Raw genomic sequence first — 10,213 nt, 5'->3', positions numbered from 1 at the left:
TAATGACTTGGATGATGGGGGAGAATGTACCCTCACCAAGTCTGCTGATGAYAAAATTGGGAAGACTAGGTGATACAGTTCTGAATGCAGGGACAAATAATCCCATGGACCGGTATCTGCTGGGAGCCACATGCCTGGAGGGCAGCTGTACAGAAGGGGACCTGGGGATCCCAGAGGACATGAATACAACACAGTGGTGTGCACTTGTGGCAAACAAGGCTAACAGTACCCTGGGCAGCATTAGATAAAGCACTGCCACGAAGTCAAGGCAGGTGAACCTTCCCCTCTTCACAGCACTGGTAAGGCCACACCTGATGCACTATGTCCAGTTCTACAGTACAAGAAAGATACAGAACTACTGGAGAATGCAACAAGAGGTTAAAGCACCAGAGCATCTCTTATTTAAGGAAAGGCTAGGAGAGCTAGGACTGTTTAACATGGGGAAGTGAAGATTCAGGGAAGATCTCAGCAGTGTGTACAAATATTTGGAGGAAAGGTGCAAAGAAAGCAGAGCCAGACTCTCTTCAGTGGTGTCCAGGGACAGGACAGGAAGCCATGGGCACAGACTGAAGTACAGAAGATGCCATATGAACATCAGGAAACACGTTTTTTACTGCGAAGGTGACTGAGCACTGGTCTGGTTTGCCCAGAGAGGCTTCTGCACTAAAGATATTCAAAAGACACCTGGACAAACACCTGGGCAACCTGCCCTAGGTGACCCTACTTAAGCAGGGAGGCTGGACATTGAGAGGTCTCTTCCAACCTACACTGTTCTGTACTCTGTGAAAATATTTTGATAAAAATACTTCTCATTTTCTTGGTAAAAAGACAACTATTACATGGCACTATAAATGAAAGGTTGATATTACTGTACTTAATATATTTGCTTTTACATTTGTAGAGCACAAAGTAACAACATAAATGTACTTTGTCATTCCTAGCAACAATTAACTAACCAAAATATAAAATACAAACCACATACATGAAACAAGCTTTTAGTTATAGAAATAAGGGKTTTTTTTAAGAAAAGAAGCATCAACTTCATTATGAAATAATGAGATTTTTATACTTGAGATCTTTTATATTGAGAAGACTGTAACTTTTATGCCAGACTTTAGAATTCTTTTTTGTCTAAATCAGATTACTCAAAGACACATTCAGGAATACAACTTGTATTTTAAATTTTGCTTTTCACTATTTCCACTGTGTTCATTATATTCTTAAAACACAGAATTTGGAGCTAACAGAAAATGGGTCKGGGAATAAAAACACTTAGCATCTTTTACAAGTAGTATTTATATTACTACAAATAAACCCAGTGTTTTCTTTCAAAAGCAAAGCTTATCATAGTAGCATCATTCAAACTGTTAGAATGAGAAATTTAGTCAGCACTTTCACTATAAAATGTTTTCTGTTTGCCACAGCACAATACAGATCTCATGTAGGCTACAGCAGAACACAAAAATCTTCATCCACAGGGTTATATCATTTCATCAGGAAGACACTGTCAATTTGCAATTAGTTTATAAGAAACAATCAATACTTTCAGATACTCTACATCCTCATGCAGCAAAGGTTGTTCCTCCTCCATCTATAAAATGTTTTGTTAAATCAATACATTTTTAAGCAAGTGAGTACAAAGAATAAGGTGAAAGAGGACACTGACAAAGGGAAAACAAACTCGTCAGTCTCTCATCGAAGTTCTGACATGGCAGACTTTCACCATAGTGGAAGTTGAATCACTGAAGATATTTAAAACCAGTGTCACTTTGGTTTTTTTAAATACAGTTACTACTTTGCACTGATTGTACAAAGTTACAGAATGAAATCCATGTTAATTACGTAATAAAACTGATCAAAATCTGGCATTACAATGGCTTCACATTTAATATGTAATCATCATTAAATTGTTCTCCAAATAGAAGATTTTTCATTTCACTATACCATTAACGTAAAGGTACTTTATAGTTTTCTACTGGAAATTCATTTTAAGTTAGTTCCATTATCTTAGTTCAATCTGCCTAATTCAATTATAACGAATTGTAAACACTAAATTCATTGAACCTTCCTCCCCACCTTTGTTACAGATTCAGATGAGGGGGTTTTTGATTTTCCCAACTAATTTCAACCTTAGGATTGAAAATAATATGTCTATGTTTAAACAGAAAATTCTGAGGCACTCAGAAGATAAAAAGTATTTGACATCACTGCAGGAGAAYCTCTGACCAGCCACACACGCACTGTAGGACCTTGTGTCTACAGACTTTTAGATTTCCAAGTGTAGTTACAAAGAAAATAAGGTAGCATCTTGTACTTATTTACCCAACTTCCCCCTTAAATAAAAGATTATAAAGACCTAAGGCCCAAACTTACCCTTAGGAAAAAGAGGTGTAAAGCACGATGACTACCCTGCTGTGATTTTCCTGCAGTAATGTCACACATTTAAACAGTGCCCTTCAGTAAGTCCTTCCCTGAGGGATCTGAAAACAAAAAATAAGAACCATTAACAGTTTCAAGTTTATGAAGGCAGAAGCAGCAATGCACTTCACCTAAGCTTAAGAATTTTTTTTCCTTATTTTAAAACCATAGACAAAACTCAAGAGCTCAAGCTGGTCTTTGTCTAAGTTTACAGGGTTTAAATCCTGCAAGCACACCTATTAATATTTGAGAGAGGAAAGAGTTCTTAAGTGACTGTGACTTGAATTTCAACCTGATATTTCAATAATACCTAGGTTGCAGAAGCCTGTTCTGAAAAAAAAAATACAGTTTCTCAGATAACATAACAGAATGTGAGCTATAAAAAACACTAATCACTTGCAGAATAATTTGGAATTCTAAGCTATTTAGAACACAGCTATGTAAGATGAAGTTGGTATAGTCAATAAGTATAAAATATATAAAACAAATCTATGTCTATGAACATGTATTTTATTACTAGGAAAATAGCACAGTCTACCTCAAAACCCTTTAATTTAGAAATGGTGTACTACAAGTAAAATGGCCTCGCGAACTGTGACAAATGAGAAATTGAAAGTATAATTATATTTGAAGATTTTGAATTCTCAACTAGGGTACAAATTATTAATATAACCCTCTTAATTGCTGATCTCACTGCAGGGATGCTACCATAAAGTAACCAAAAATGGAACTGTCTTCCATTATTCTTCCCTTTGCATCCACAAAAAACCCAGATTTTGCCATGCCAGTGATGTACATATTACGATGCAGAAAAGGAAAGGAACTTGAGGCACTTGCACCGGAATATTATGTAAGCCATTTTTAACTAAGGAAAGGTGTAATTGCTAAGCAAGATGCAGCACCATGTTGCATATGTGCTAAATACGACATCAAAACAGCACAGCTTTTTCTTGTTTTGCCATTTACAGTTATATTCTTAGTAATTTCACTATGCTTTAGGAATAATATAGGTAACTGAAAGAGTCTAAGCTCTAGTAAAATTTCTTTTGGACAAAAGAGGTTTGGCAATACTGATAAAGAATATACCAATACCACAACAGTAACTAATCCTGCAGTACCAAAATCAATAGGCAGCAGTCCATCAGTCCTGCATTAAGCCTGGCTGAGCTACAATGCTAAATTCTATCACTTGAAAGAGAAGACAGGCARTAAGTCCTGTTCCCTGACCTTACCTCCGAGCTGTGGCACTCCTCTACAGGCACAGCTAGATGAGCAGGGAAGATAGCTGCTCATGAGGAAACAGACAGGGGGGACTCTAAAGGACTCAGAGTAGGTGGAAGAGCAGACAAACTGAGAAAAAATTGTCCCTGCTTGCAAGAATGCATCTGAGGCTTGAGAGATACTGCCACAAGAGAAAGCTGAAAGACAGGTCCCCCATAAGATCAGTCAGACACATTAAGAAGCCAGAGAAAGCCCTATTTATAAATACGTTTCCCGAAGTGTTCTGAGATAAATTCTTAACATTAGAATAGAATGTCATATTATTAGCAAGTAACAAATACTTAAAGAGTTAATCACGAATCATTATTTAGTAATTGTGGCTGCACAGGAACTTGTAGCTGAGTCCACAATCAAGAAAATAATTTACAGATATTCTCACTTACTGAGAATTTCTTAATACCTGCTGCTGAAATTGCTTTCTGAACTTAAAAATGCTTTAGACCTACCATGGCTGAAGCAAAAATATTGTCTGAAAGAGTCTACAGAACTGCTTTTAAGCAGCTGCCAACAGGGAAAGTCCTTTATCCACTCTGTAGTTTGTCTAAACACAATAGTTTATGGTGTATTAATAATATTTTCTGACTACCAGCACAGTCTTGTAACTGTGTTTGTAATTTATCTGGCCATGCAAAGAAAAGCAAACATGAATAAAAGGCCCATCACAGCCTCGTCTGCTTTGCAATGTATAGGATTACAACAACAGAAAGTTACTGTAACCTCCACAGCAGATCACGAAGCAAATTCAACCGAGATGGTTTGGAGGAGGAATCTGAAAGTGTTGTACACTGAAAATATCAAGGATCATGATTCCAAGAAAGTTACAGCTCCAGATTCAAGTTACTGCTGACACCAAGGTTTTATACCAAGTCATTCCTCACTTCATACTTTTTAAGAACCTAAACTTGGCATTGGAAAACATTTAGTACAGTACCCAAAGTCCAAGACCCATCAGCACATCTACCCAAAACAGAATATCAATTCAACTGTTTTCCCTTCTATAATCGTTTTAAAAAAAAAGTTTATGTACCTCAACATAATGATGTAATTTCTCATTCAGTATTTACCAAGAGTTACTGTTTTCACTCAAGCAAGCACAAAGAATCTTCCCTTAAAGTGAAAATCCTTTTTAGAAATGAAACTAGAGTACACGGATATCACCTTATCAACAATTTCAAATCAGCAAAGTCTGCTGAGGTCCTAACACTTAATGTCTCCAGTCCACTTTACAAACACACCAATATTCTTGCCTTCACAGGTGCTGGCAACCTTAATTAACTGTACTCAAAATCTCATTCATAAATAATGGTAAATACAACAATTACCCAAGTGTCAGCCAATGAGAAAAAGCATTATCCAGATTGCTTATCAAAAAGTAAGCTTAATCAAGCAACAATAAGACAGTAAAGGACAATATCTTGCAATGCTCTTGATAATGATCCTCTGGCTGAAAAGGAATACCGTTTAAGTGGTATGCAGATTAATCATGCTAGGTCAATGAAGGATGAGAATGGGCGATTCCATGCTGTTCATTCCAGATTTGGTTAATATGATAGCCAGCTACCATCCCTACCTCCCTAAAGGAGTTCTGTAGCCTAGATAAATCTTTGCATACAAAAGTAATCAATGTATTTAAAAAAAAAAAAAAGAGATGGAAAAACCCTGACTGCCCAACTGCCCTAACTTCATATTAWAAAGCGATGAAAAACTGTGATTACAACAAAAGTTCAAAGTTCCTACTAAGTTCACTAAATGCCTTCTATTAATAATACATTGAAGACTACCTGTGTATTACTAAAAATTAAATCAGAGCCTAAATATTATTTCTGAAATCAAACAAAGTACCTTTCTCTAGGTGGAATCTAGCAATCCCAGGGCACCTATTACAATTATTGCTCTCCACAAAAAAAAAAAAAAGACAAACAAGAGAAAAACCAAACCAACCTACGTAATTAGATCAAGGTACAATAAACAGGTAAACTGCAAAGGTTCAAATTACCAGCACTGCAATATTCTGAACTCAGACTTCTTAAGTTACTTATCTTCAGATTTTTGAGTACCTGAAAGCATTCGATGTAAGTTCAAAGCCTGTGTCTTTGGATAGAGGGAAAGAAAGTGCAAATTTACAGAAATAATAAATGCTTAATAAATGCTTATTTATGGCACTTTTCACATAGGATAAACTGCAACCAAAAACATATATAGTGGCCAGAGAAGKTACTTGGGACAAGTCACCCAACCAGGCTTATTTACAGAGGTACTCGGGACAAACACAAAAGAACTAATGGGGAAATTTTACAAAAGGGATCCATCAAAAAATTAATAAAAATTCCAGAAATAAAAAGAAGCAGACWAAGAAGGAGGGATCAAGGCAAGGTCAGAAAAAGGACTAAAATGCACTTCCTGGAAGAAAAAAAGGAAGAAAAATTACATTATGGTATCAGCAACTACGTCTAATTTCACCGATCCACGTATCTGGATCATTTCCTATTATTTTGCTTCATGAGTAACTGCAGTATAGAATCCARGACTCAACACCATGGAGCTTAGTTTGTTGCTTGACCTTGTACAAGCCATATGTGCCATTTCTACCTGTGTAAAACAACACTGGTTATCTGCTTCTTAAAATTACAAAATGAGCAAGGGATAAGGCATTTATGTAAGTGGTAAACAATATTCTACATAAAAATTAGGCAACTGAAATAAATGCCAAAATGCAAAATCATACACTTTTCCAAAAATAGTCATGCAGGTATTGGTTTTGCTTTCTTAAATGCAAACATTCTTCTGTCATATTTGAATGTCAACTGATACAGAACTGCAAAAATGTGTGGGAATTTTAACTCAAAGCCAAATAAATTATTCTTATTTACCACAAAATGTAATGTGCTGAACCAGACACAGATTAATTCTTTTGTTTTCCAATAGATGTTAGTGACTAGAAAAACACAGTCAACATGCAAATTCAAAATAACTTCACTACAATTGTTTCAGATTTTCTCACGAGGAATTATGAACTCACTTTTCTTTAAATATTTCACTAAATATTTATGTGGAATAATGTGGAAGTGATGAGATGCTTCAAACAATCTGTAAAATGCAATACTCTTCTCGCTCACTTACACTGACCTTTAGGCTAAAAAAAATCTCAGAGTAAAAGAGAAAAARAAACAACCAAACAAAGAGTGATTAAAGAGTGATTAAGTATTTTGTGCGTCCACTAGGAGAGACGTAACACAGATAGAGGGAGGGCAAAAGCCCTGGGAGCGCTAATGCGGAACTCTCGGCGTCAGTGGGAGCCCCTAACCCGAGCTGCGCTCCCCGCGGGGGCAGGGGGGACACGGAGCGGGCACGGAGCGGGCACGGAGCGGGCACGGAGCGGGCACGGAGCGGGCACGGATCCGGCAGCCCCGCGCCCGCCAGCGCCGCGCGGACAAAGCCCCCTGGCGGCGCGAGCCCCGGCCGCGGGACGCAGGCCCCTCTGGAAAGCATTCCTTCCTTATCACCGAGCAGGAATGCACCACGGGCTCCGCTCGCACAGCTACGTCACGGCCACAAATGGGGCTGTTCGCAGTTCGCSCGACCGAACCGTGCCAGCAGAACTTAGTGATGGGTTTTTGGCCTCCAAACTGCCATTCTCTGGGAGAAGGTCAGGAAGTGTCACCCCCCAAGAACGCCTTTGCACAGAACCCTAAGGACACACCGCGGAACAATCTGCTAAACGGAGTGATGTGGAGTGCTTTGTAAAGTTTTACGCGAAATATTCCTGAAGGATGCCAGTACATGGGATTTATCTTATGTCAAGAAGGTACTTTTGGAAGCCTTAAGATATCGTCAGCATCCTTTCAATATCTTTATTAAGCGGAACAGAATTATTTTTGCATCATCTACTCAAATAACAAGTCCCAACAGGGAAACTTGCACAGAGCGATCTATTATTATGATTAATGCCTTTCTTTTCTACAAAGTCTGCACAAGGAAAAAGAAACACCTACAGCTTTAGGAAAGCACACAGCTTAAAAAACATGTGGCGAATTTGGTCCTGTTAGTACTAAATATAGCATTTTAAAACAATTTAGTCTGAGCCTAAAGTATTTAATTGGATTATGTTACACATGCAACACCTTACCTAAAGTCCAATACCAGGAAATGGTAGGCATTTGGTTGCAATTTACAATTTTACAACAATGGCAGCTGCTTTAGACAGGGATACTTCAGAAGAAGAGAAGAAAAAAAAAACTGTTTCAGCTCAGTGTGTTCCACTCTTAAAAGCAAACATTATCACTAACTTGTTCTAGTGTAACAAATGCTTAAACAGTTTCTGATACCCTAAGTACTATAGACATTTTTAAAAACCCTACATTTGCATCGTACTTCCAAAGCTGTAGTAACAGTGAGTTTTAGTAGAGTACTATAAATAGAATTTTAAGAATTTTAGCACTTCTTTAAAATAATTTTCAAAGCAGCACACAAATGAAAAAGAGCCCTTAGAAAAATGCACCTGGATGAAAATTTCTAGTACCCTAACTTTAGATATCTACTATAAATAAGTATGGGTTCTCTCATAAGGCAGTTAACTCTGGTCACTGATGTCACTGCTGAAAACAACTGTCATGTTGAAGACCCTTCAGAAGGTAAGACAGCACAATTGAAAAAAAAGCCATCTATTATCTCCTCATTTCTTTATGAAGTAAGTATACAAGCATCAGTGCTGCAACTGGCTTCAATGCACAGGTTTAAAATGGACGTCCAATTGACCAGCCAACGCTGTTCTCTCTCTACTGCTTTTACTCTGCAGTGTAGAGTTTTCAAATTTCTGTCAAGGATCTTTATTCAGAAAAAAAAAAATCCTCCAGTTTATCTGCATGACACTAAACTAAAGAATACACACATACCCCCACAGGCCTATTTTGGTCTAGATTAAAAACGTTTCCCTCCTACTTATTAAGGAAATATTCCACACTGATATCAAAAGCAATACTGGAGAGAGCAAAAGAGGGGGTACAGAGGGGTGGGGTGTATTATCGGGAGAAGGTGACAAGTATGTCTTCCTTTTATAACTATATAGTCCTGCTTCTATTTATAATTAAGGCAGTGTTTCATATTCCTTACGTCTTATATTTACAACACCATCGCATTACATCTGTAYGTCTCTGGTGATTCCCTTGGGTGGAGAGAGTCTAAAGGTTATGCTGGTTGAAGGGAATCAAAATGCTTGAAAGCTGCAACACTGCAACTGGCTACCCTATTCCAAAGCCTTAAAATCCACCTGGTGGAAAAACAGAAAGGCACACACATCATTAGGAGTGAAGTTTTCTGAAATTTAATATCGAGCAGTATTTGAAGGTGAAAGGAAGGAGGAGGGGAATGGACAACTGTTCGAATTTAGTAGAGGAAGCAAAGAACAGAGAAGGCGTGAATGAGTAGAAGGGGGTAATGAGGACGAAAATAAGTAAAGAGAAAGGAGAAAAGGGGGGGAAGGTAGTGGGAATGGAAGAAGGGAGGAAGCTAAAGGAGTAGGCAAAAGAAGAGAATGAGGAAGGAAGAAGAGAGGAGCAGGGAAGCTTCCCTTCCTGCCTTCCTCCCTCCCTAGAGAGCCGTGACCAGCTGGCAGCCTCGTACAGCAGGCTCAGACCCTCCCATCGCTCAGGCCTTCATCACCTGTCTGGGACCAGGCACYCCGCTCCCTGCCCTTCCCGCCTGCCCTCCGCGGCGCGGCGGGGCCGAGGGGGCCGGGCGGGGGCGCGGGGCCGGTGCCCGCTCCGCACGCGGCCCCAGCCCTCCGAACTGGTTACAGCCAGCGGCCGCCGCGCCAGCTCGCCGGGCTGCAGCCGCCTCCTCCCCCCGCTCCCCTTCCGCCTGCCGGGCCGGCCGCCCCGCTCCAGGCCGGGCCGGCTCCCACGGGACCGCATTCCTCCCCTCACCTCGCGCCGTCGGGATCCGGCTCCTCGGCGGCGGCGGGAGCGGCAGCATTCCCGGGACGCTCTCTCCACGCCGGCGCCCCCGGCGGCTTTTCCTCCCCGCGGGGCTGTCTCCGCTCTCCGGCCCGCAGCTCCCGACGGCTCCCGGCCGCCGCAGCCCCGTCCCGCCTCTCCGCTCTCTCCCCGGCGCTCAGTAATGGCGGCCGCCGAGCCTCCCCGGCTCTCGCTTGGCTGACGGAGTCTCTCTCTCCCCCTAACTTTACCTCAGCAGCTTCCCTCCCCTCCCCCCTCCCTCCCGCCGCCGCGGCTCAGCGCGCGCCCGCCCGGCCAGCTGCGCGTGCGCGGGAAAGAGCCTCTTCCTGCTGCCGCTGGATTCCCTGGGAAGCCTGGGAGGGCGCGCGCGGCCGGCACCCAGCTGCGCGCGCACGCGCGCCGCCCCGCCTCTCCGTCCTCCCTGGCCCGTGCGGGGGCGCGCGCGGCGCGCACCCGCTCGCGCCCTGGTAGCCGTGCGAGTAGCGCGGTGAGCCGGGAGTCAGAGGGACGCGGGTTCGAGGCCCGCCCCGGGCAGCGGCGCAGGCCGGGATGSCGCGGCACCC

The 10,213-nt window shown here is 41.5% G+C and overlaps 1 protein-coding gene across 4 annotated transcripts in view; it reads right to left on the bottom strand.

The window, feature by feature from the left end:
- The window catches only part of ARHGAP5 (Rho GTPase activating protein 5), a 44,276-nt gene extending 34,373 nt beyond the window's left edge, over nt 1-9,903 (bottom strand). For 2 of the 4 annotated variants that reach the window (XM_057389820.1, XM_057389991.1), the window contains exons 1-2: nt 9,621-9,902; nt 2,374-2,480 (exon numbers count right to left, since the gene is read on the bottom strand). The gene's annotated coding sequence lies outside the window, so the exon portion shown is untranslated. Of the gene's footprint in view, nt 1-2,373; nt 2,481-9,620 lie in introns of all 4 variants that reach the window. The other 2 variants (XM_057390077.1, XM_057389911.1) reach the window with 2 other exon arrangements.
- Between the last annotated feature and the right edge of the window lie 310 nt (nt 9,904-10,213).

Source organism: Malurus melanocephalus, unplaced genomic scaffold, assembly GCF_030028575.1.
Source record: "Malurus melanocephalus ecotype Western Australia unplaced genomic scaffold, MMel_1.1 scaffold_0, whole genome shotgun sequence".
Taxonomy (NCBI): Eukaryota; Metazoa; Chordata; class Aves; order Passeriformes; family Maluridae; genus Malurus; species Malurus melanocephalus.
Note: the sequence above shows the minus strand (reverse complement) of the source record. Positions and strands in the feature narration are given on the sequence as shown.